At 39.1% G+C, this 9,713-nt stretch overlaps 1 pseudogene; it reads right to left on the reverse strand.

The window, feature by feature from the left end:
• Positions 1–3,701: 3,701 nt before the first annotated feature.
• Positions 3,702–3,974, reverse strand: LOC110343225 (annotated as a pseudogene).
• Positions 3,975–9,713: the final 5,739 nt, after the last annotated feature.

Below are 9,713 nucleotides of genomic sequence, written 5' to 3' on the forward strand. Positions count from 1 at the left end.
AATACATTCTTGTAAAACCATACAAAACTATGGCACTTAAAATAAAGTCAAGAAAGCCTTAGACTGCAGCATCCCAACTAGCACATAGCACATACGGGAAAATGAGAAGTACCTTTTAGCAACTTCAGAGACTCTCTTGGACATGAAAACCTAATGGTGTGATTTCTCTTCCATATGAAAAATTTAAAAAGTAACTTTCTGTGTAGGTGAAAGGGAGACAAAAATATCCAAGATGAACGGTAATAGCTATATCCATCTATATTTTATGTGGGATTTATTGTCTAGAACATTTAGTTGCAAACATTTTTAAAGAAATAAAAGTTAATGAGAATAAACTACAAAACTCAGCAAGTGTATGAACTTCCAGGACTGGCTTTTTTGAGACATTGCAAGTGAATGATACCAAACTCTCAGATAAATGATGAAAGGTTGTCCTTCGAATGTGACATAAGCGCCACAGGGTTGGATGTGAACACCTGATCCCCAGCTACTGTCACTGTTTTGGGAGGGTGTGGAAACTTTGAGTAGTGTGGGTGGTGGGGGTGGGTGACTGGAGGTGAACCTCTGGGGGATATAGCCCAGACCCCTTCTGGGTTGTGCTTTTTGACTATCACCATGATATTCAATCAACCACCTCCATGAATTCAATCCAACTGCCATACCTTCCCATCTGTGAGGGACTGCTTTCTCTAAAGAGGAAGTCAGAATAAACCCTCCCCTGCTTAAGTTCTTTCTGAAAAGTCTTTGGTCTACAGAAAAGGTAGCTAATGTAGAAATCAACACTTTTTCCTGAGTTTTGACTCAGTGAAAAATAAGCAACAGGCAGATTAGAAAATTGTTTTTGTTACAAAGACACATGGAAAATGTGTGCTGGGCTTTGCCAACACTCTCTGTTTGTGAATTTAGTTCTTGAAAAAGCTATTACATGGAATGCTTTTTTTATGGAGAGATCACAATGGTTGTCTCTCAATATTCCAGGGTAAAAGAGGAGAAAGAACAGAATCCCTGGCAACATATAATCTGTTTCCAAAAAGAAATGTGAATTACTGATTACAAATTCCTTACCGGGAGCTTACTTCCTCCTCTTTGAGACCACAGGTGATATAAGGCTTGCTATGGTGAATCACACTACCGTGAAATCTGAACAGTGTGTGTTCTGCTAATACACTGAGTCAGACTACCAATCAGGGGAGTCATTATTACTTTCTGACAGATCTAAACTGTATGGAGGCTGCTGTAGGCCATCCTCTTGGGCTTCCTCTACAATAGTAACGGTGCTTGTCTTGTGAATCTTGGTAACACTGATAAGTAGCAAGGAATTGTTTAAGATTTATAGATATATATAGTTGTATATATTTCATATAACCTTAGGTCAAAAAAGACATGATTAATTCAGGCTTTACCAAACAACCTTGGTGTTTGTCCCTCAACTTTCCCTCTCTTTCTATACTGATACGTCACCTTCCTCCTTTGTTGAAGCCTCTTCCCAATTATTTCATTTCCTACTTCATACCACCAGTATCAGGCCACCATCACCTGTGATCCCTTTATGCTTTCCTGGTTCCTGTGATTACTCCATATTACATGCTCACATCTAAGGACTGAAGCTAGCAGCCACTAATGAGAGAGAATATGTGGCCCTTGTCTTTCTGGGTCTGAGTTACTTTACGCAATATAATCTTTTCAGGGTCCATCCACTTACTGTGAATTTTGTGATTTCATTGCAATTGAATATTACTCTGTTGCAAGTATGTACCATATTTTCATTATCCATTCATCTATTGAGGATATTTAGGTTGTTTTCAACCCTTGGATATTGTGAATAGGGTGGCTATGGACATTGCTGAGCAAGTACCTATGAACTAGGATGTCAAGCCCTTTTAGGCATATGCCAAGGGATGGTAGAGTTTGATGAATTCTCCCTTAAGCCATAAACTAACAAAACCCCAGTACCAGGCATGAGAAACTTCATTTTGAATGAGTCAGGGTAGTCCAAGTGATTACCAAAACAAAATAAATAATTGATGTATACATTGGCCGCCTCTCTGGGATCAAGGGTGAGACTCTATTGCCGAAGACACTGCATACACATGACACATGACTCAGATCATTCAAAATGGATCCGACCTGAAAGCCTCCTTCACTCAGACTGGCTTCCACGGTTCCAGAAAATACTATGCAAGCTGCCAAGGGAATGAAGCAGTTAAACAGTCCCACCAAGCTATAACGTCTATGAACTACAGCAATTATCAGCATGGCAAAATATGCATAACAGGGCAATAAGAGTCACTCACATGTTGGTGGCAACCAACAACTATCTAATTGGATTTAAGGCCCACTCAAGGAGCAAAACCATGCCTGGTACTGGAAACTTAGCTAGCTTCCTGGGACTAGTGAGGTCATGGACCTTAGAAAAGAATTTGCTGCTACTGCCACTTTGCTAGACCAGCATAACTATTTACTATGTCCTAAATTTTACATTTATACCCACAGATAAGTATAGCTAGAAAAGGCTCTCTTTACCTTTACAGCAAATTGAGATCATTACTGAAAACCATAACTGGATCAACAGTTCATGGGGAGCCCAGTCTCAAGAAATACATCTACATCACAGATCCTACATCTGTGGCTGAGGGAATGTCATAGATTATAAAAAGCCAGAAAATCAGGAAGTCTGTGACTCTCTTAGAAATGGCTACATAAAGAAGATCAGGACAATAACAATAGCAATCATCATGTTAATATGAAAGGGCCTGACCCCTAGGCAAAGAACTACAGGAAACCAATGACTGATGGGAGAAAGAGAATTAGCCTTTCCCAGGAGTGACTAGCCCCTTATTGGTTGTCCAGTGTAGAGTGGTTACCCCAGAAACTATATACATGCAAAACCAGACTCAGCTGGTTGTATGTTAGTATATATTGCGTACACATAAATAAAACACATGTATTTAACAATAACAATCAAAGAAAAAGAGGCTATCCTCTTGAGGGTCGATGGGAAGAAGTTCAAAAGCAAGATATCTGGGGGAAGGTTGAATTAGGAGAGAGAAGAACGAAAGTGATATAATTCTCTTTCAGTGAAAAACATATTTTTTTAAAACCAAGTTTATTGTCATATTTTAAAAAATAGCACTGAATTCTACCCTAAGGAGTCTAAATGTCTGGACACATACAACATAGTTCATCACAGATGCTGCAAAGGTGCTGAATGACAATTTCAGGGCACACCGTTAAAAGTGCCAGTGCAGACGCTGTAGAACCTTCCTTTGTATATTTCCTGAGGAGGCTTTAATCTTTTAAAATTGAATTCTCTGTTAAGTCTACACAATTTAACGTCTAAAATAGTTCACCCCAAGTCAAACACAGCCATGTCTTACTTAAATGTTTGCTCATTATAGTACAAAATAAAAATTGGTTATCCTGGTCAGAAAAAATTTCAAAGAAACTAAAAGCCTAAGCTCTCAGGCTACAGTCCTACAGTCTTTGTCCCAGAACCTTTCCTTCCTCATCATCCCATCTCTTACTGTAAAAGTGTTGCCCTGGCTTATTATTAGCAACTGTCCGAGCTTCTTTCAAGACCTCAAAATTAAAATTAGTTTTTCATGAAATGTACTTTTGAGAAAAAAAGAAAAAGTTAGTAGACACTCAAGACTGTTTTATGTTTTCATTTGTGGCTAGGCAGGTCTCAGGCAGTAGCTCTTCTACTGGTGTTTCAGTACCTTCAGTTTCCTGATGGCAGACTTCACTGTGACAGCAGAAGTCGTGTGGTGTAAGTCCAGGTCCCACCAGCCACTGTTTCCATCCAGGAACCACAGTCCGAGATGCCAACAGCTCATCTCTTCATCTTGGTCTTGCCACAGAAGGAGCAAGTGTAATTGGCGTGCTAGCTGATTTCAAATTTTTTCAGCATTTTCCGGAGGGAACGCCACAGTGAGTTTCCCAATGATGCCAACCTTCCTGATATGTTTAGCCATGTTGCAGAAACCTAAGCCCAAGCCTGGAGAGTCAAGATTATTTTTCTATATACAAATTATAAAAACGAGCAGCCTCTGAACTCCTAGAAAAGCTAACCCAGAAGTATGTTTCCAGTACCCAACCTTGGATATTTCAAAACCCCAAAACCAGAGAACAACAAAGCATATTTAGAATGTTTTCTCATCTTAGTCTAGTCAGGATACCAGCTGTTATAGCTAATTTTAATTACTTTAATTTAATTTGAGAAGTACATGGGGGATTAGAATAACACACCACTAAACAAGTCTGGGGGAATATTCAACCATGAGGGCTCTGGCCTAATCAATAAACAGTTGTCTTAATGGATTAATAACATAATGACATTACCAGGATGTAGCAAAATACAAAACAAGAAGTAGGGTAAAGTTGGAGGGCAAAGGTCACTGGAGCCATGTCTTTGGAATAATATCTTGCCTTGGATCCATCCTGTGTTCCTTTTTGTGTTCCCTGTTCACCATGAAGAAGCTTCTTGGGTATCTGCTCCAACAGCCAGCCATGCTATTCTTCTCAAGTGCATTGGAACAGGTGACCATTGAACATTCATAAAGTATGAGCAGAAGTAGCAGACGTTTCTGGATTCCATGAATTATAAACAAACTCATTTAGAAGAAAGTGCTAGCTAAAGCTTATAGTATTGCCTGTCCTTATAAAGCAGGAAGACACACCTATGCATGTCATCTCCCCACTCCCATCCCAGTCAGGTCATTTCAGTGAGACATCACTGACATTATGCAAATTTACAGTAATAGCAAACCAACTAAGTCCTATTGATGATATAGGTTTCCATCCACCATCTTCAGTTCTTATTACAAGCTATCTCTTTGATTCTGGCACCTGGAGGCCATATGCCAGATAAACTGCAAAGTGAAAACTTCATTCTCTCCTTGAAAACTATATTTTCAGTTTTGTACTGCTCTGGATGCTTATCGAGCTTCTTATCATGGTAATACTTAGGAATACAAAACATCCTTTGGTTCCACGTTTGTTTCAACTGAAGAAGCGCACTCAAACAAACCCTGAACTAGAATTCCGTTGGTTTCTGAACATCTTCTAGAAGCCTAATGAGTATCCATTATCTAGAACATGATGTTGAAGACCACACCCTTCCTTGGGTATGATTGTTCCAACCTGAGAACACCATTGCTTTTTCACTAAATGTTTTTCTTCAGTAAGGAAGCCTACCACCAAGATTTTACTTTCTTCTTCATTTGTCAAAAGCTCTTTTAGACATGTTCAACTTCACCTTCTACTTAATCTCTATCTCTATTGCATGCACTACTAAGCACTTTTGTCCAATCTATGTCTGTTGTTTCTCCTTTCATGCTTGACAATAAGTCACTTCTAATATATTGTTATCAGGTATGCTTTCTCAGAAGAAAGATAAGTATCTATACAGGATATGATCACAAATGATTTGCGAGAGGTATAGGAGAGCAGGATGGAGAAAAAACTAAAACCCTAAGGTATGCTTTCAGATAAAAGTACTACCTCCTCCTCACTCCTCAGAAAGTTTAAAATTAAAAATTATATCTTGGTATAGAATTGGTGTCTAGGGATGAGAGCTGGGTAAGTGAGATACTTCCCTCCCATTCCCTGGACACTTTCAGTTCTTCTCTAGACCAGATGGCCCAAGGAGCCCAAGAGCAGTCGCATTGTAGCAACATCTTGCCTGTGAACCTGTATTGGTGACCACACCCCTTTGGGCATAGCTTCAGGCAGACAGAAGCAGAAAGAGGGAAGCATGAGGCATGGTCTCGCTTGCCCACTCCCTTTCCCTTGGGTCAGCAGATTCAATGGGAGGGACAGAGAAGTGCTGTGTAAGTATTCCCCAATAAACACCCCTTTATCATTTATCTTGGGTCTAGTGAAATCATTACACCCTTGCCTACACTTCATCAGCAAAGCAGGAGACTGACCTAGCACTACCCGAAGGTGATGCGTTCCTGTTTCACTGCATGCTGTGTAGACCTGACAGAAAAACAGGAGTCAAAGCAGCAAACACTCTTCATATACCAACAACTGCTTCCAGGAAGACCCTTTGGTCCTTCAGTTGAAACTTTGCTTCAGCTTTGCATGCTCACTAAACTATCCAATGGCCTGGGTCTGCTGCGCAAAGCCAAATCTAGCGTTCGCAAGCAGTGGAGATCCATCAGTGTAAAAATCCTATCTGCGCTGGGCGGTGGTGGCGCACGCCTTTAATCCCAGCACTCGGGAGGCAGAGGCAGGCGAATCTCTGTGAGTTTGAGGCCGGGCTGGACCGATAGCCTCCGAAACAATACAGAGAAACCCTGTCTCATAAAAACAAAAAAAAAAGTCCTATCTGCTCTGTCTTCCAAAAGCCAACCTCTGAGAGCCACTCCAAAAGACTTCCAGTATATTTCTTTTGCTCTCTCAAGTCTGGTTCTTATCAAGGCTGTTTAGATGTAGTAGCAAACTTTGAGTTTATAAGGAAGGTACACAAAATGATACTTTATTCCATACCCCTCAAAGTTTGGAACCAGTTGAAAGTTGCTTGACATCAACTCCTCAACTTCATATTATATGACTGTGTGACTCCATGATTCTGTTTTATTTCACTTGGTCCGGGAAAACTAGACCCACCATGGTGAATCTGGATCTATAAGTCCACAGCAGAGGCATTTGACTTTGGCTGCATTTTGAGATATATGTGAACATTAAGGGGTGGTGGTGGTGAGGGAGTTGAAATCTGGCTTTTATTCAACATGGACTGAATTGAGATGATCAGTCACATTGCCTGATCCAGGTGATACAAGGAATCTTCGCTTATGGAAAGTGACATTATCTACAGACTCTACCATGCAATGAACACAACAAAATGACAGACACACCAGGATACAACATACTAAAAAAATAAAAATGAAAACAAACTTACAGTAATAGACTCTTTGGAACTCTAAGAGATAGACTTTTACAGGTCTATATAGACAGAGGATGAGAAGATAGAGAATTTGTCAAGATAACTGGAAAAAGTATTAAACAAGAGTTGCAAACTTGGAAAAAAAATGTAACACCAAAGTTAAGAACTCAACAGATATGATTTTCAGCAGATATACAAAGGAAAACAACATAAAACTGGAAGAAAGCTCAAGCAGAACTATATAAGTACAAACAAAAAGTACAAAGAAATGGAAAATATAGGAAACCCATGTAAACGACATAAGCAACATAATAAAAAAGGTCCCATATGTATACAACTGCAGACCCAGAGTATGAGAGAAAAAAAAGCAGGGAAGAAATATTTAAAGTTATAAACACTGCAGTTTACTCAAAACAAAAGGTTGTTAAAGTGTCAGAGATACAATTTCAAAATATTATTTATGGTCAGAAGGGTACAAGTTATGTAAATCACAGAGCAAAACTAGCTGGGGCCTCCATGGTAGGAATGGATGAACAAATGTGGCACTCACACCCGTGAATATAAACCTTAGTGTTTCAGTGTTGTTTTTTTGTACTGCTGGCCTTCTTCCGAAACCACAGTACCCAGACATTTAGCAAAGACCCCTTTAAGATTTCTAGCTCAGCATGCGATGTGAGTCACATAGATCCAATGCGTATTCATGGCTGGAGAGTCCAACCTCATTTCAGACACCAGGAATTCCCCCTTTCTTGCTTCTAAGCATCATTTTGTAAACATGTTTTCTATGATGTAATTAATGGTTTTCAATTGTACTTCATTTTGGCTGTTGGCAGCCAAAAATCAAGTATAATCAATGTGCTGTCTTGATCACAGCCCAATTAGTACTGATGTACAAAATACCCTAAGTGACTCCAAAGTGGCAACAGACTGTTGAACTAGATGGAAATGCTTCCAGACATTCTTTCCAAGTAGAAAAGAAAAAAATAAACACACATTAAAAATTGATTGTAATATGGAAATGTAAATATGAACAAAGTACAATTATATATGTAAAAGAAGTCATGATGAAACCCATTATTTTGTGTGCTAACTAAAAATAAATTAAGAAAAAAAGAATGGGTGAAATAATGCATTTCTTTCACCAAAATGGGTCTGTCTTCAATTTATTTGAAGAAAGATTCTTGTAGTTGGAAATTTCTTTAGGCTGCCAACGAACTCCCAAATAAAGACTTATTATTAATAATGAAAGCTTAGCCTCAGCTTAGCTTGTCCCACTAGCTCTTTTAACTCAATTTAACCTGTTTCTATTCATATACATTTTGTCTCAGGGCTTTTTACCTTTCTTTCATTCTGTACGTCCTACTTTCCTGCTTCTTTCATGTCTGTCTGGTTGGCCCTGGTGTCTCCTTGGCATTTCTTTTTCTTTCCTTCTTCCTTCTCTAAAGCCTAAATTCCTCCTCCTGCTTATTCTCGCTGGCTAGAAGTCCTGTCTATACTTCCTCACTATTGGCCATTAAGCTTTTTATTAGACCAATCAGATGCCTTAGGAAGGCAAGGTAAAACAGCAACTCATCTTTACATAGTTAAACAAAAACAACATGCCTTTACATAGTTAAACAAATATTCTGCAACATAAACAAATGCAACACATCTTTACATAAACAAATACAACACATATTTTCATAATTAAATATTCTGCAACAATTTGGATAGTCTATATATATTCTTTCTTCTCACCAACCCGAATTATAAGCCATGGTTGACTCTCGACTTTGTATATACTACATATCCTATTGAGAAAAATTAGAATCAGGCCCCCTTTCCCTCCTTTTTCTCCCCTTCCTCCCCCTCTCTCCCTTTTTGTACCCTTCTGCAGATTAGAAGCACTGCTAGTTTTGAGATACTAATGGATTTTCTAGGCCTTGTTACCTGTCAGCCTTATTCTGACAGGTATGTTTTGTGTTTTAATGTCCTAGCTGCTGTCCCCTCTCAATTCCAGTACCGACCTCTGCCTTGAGCTTAAGATCTGCTTTTTGTTCAAGAGCTGTGATATATTTCACACCACTGTTCTTTCTGGCAGTTGTTTACTTCCTGGAACTAAAGATTAGCCACAATGTTTCCTGCAAGTGAGGTCTTATTTCCTGGAAAGAGTGGAGAATTTCTCTAAAACATTTTAAATACACTCTCCAGCTTAAGGGGAAGCAAGGTATCAAAATTGTCACATAATGTTATATATAATATACATCAATTATTAGATATGTGTCAAGTTCTCACAGAGGGAGGGCTATGAATTTGTTATTTCTATTTTTTGTGGTCAATTTAAGTCAACAAAAGCACAACTTAAATAGATTTAGCCTCCATGCAATCAATTTATTGTTCTAGACATCCATACTCTCACACCAATGCTCGCTATTTTTATCAGATTCTCTAACACTAAAATCATTAGAGCAGAAGAAGACTTTTAATTTGAAGAAACAGCATTCTCCTGTCTTTGCATCAGGGTAAAAGCCCTCTGACAACTCTGTAGTCAGTCACGCTATGTTATAAAAGCTGCACAGTAGTTCCCTAGCCATAGTTTTGCTGTTCCCTGTTTCTGGTCTTCCGGGGTCTGCACGTATCATGTGGAAAATTGTCCAAAATACTTTATAAGTTTCAGATTGCACACCCTTCTGGGTAGCTTAATACGACCTCACACCATTCTGTCTATCCCACCTGGGACATGAACCTCCCCTTTGTCTAACATATCACTAGTCACTCAGTAGTGGTCTTGGCAGTTGGGTATTCCAGTGCTTATGTAGGTACTACATTATCAAGGCCATAG

Source organism: Mesocricetus auratus, unplaced genomic scaffold, assembly GCF_017639785.1.
Source record: "Mesocricetus auratus isolate SY011 unplaced genomic scaffold, BCM_Maur_2.0 Super-Scaffold_100010, whole genome shotgun sequence".
NCBI lineage: Eukaryota > Metazoa > Chordata > Mammalia > Rodentia > Cricetidae > Mesocricetus > Mesocricetus auratus.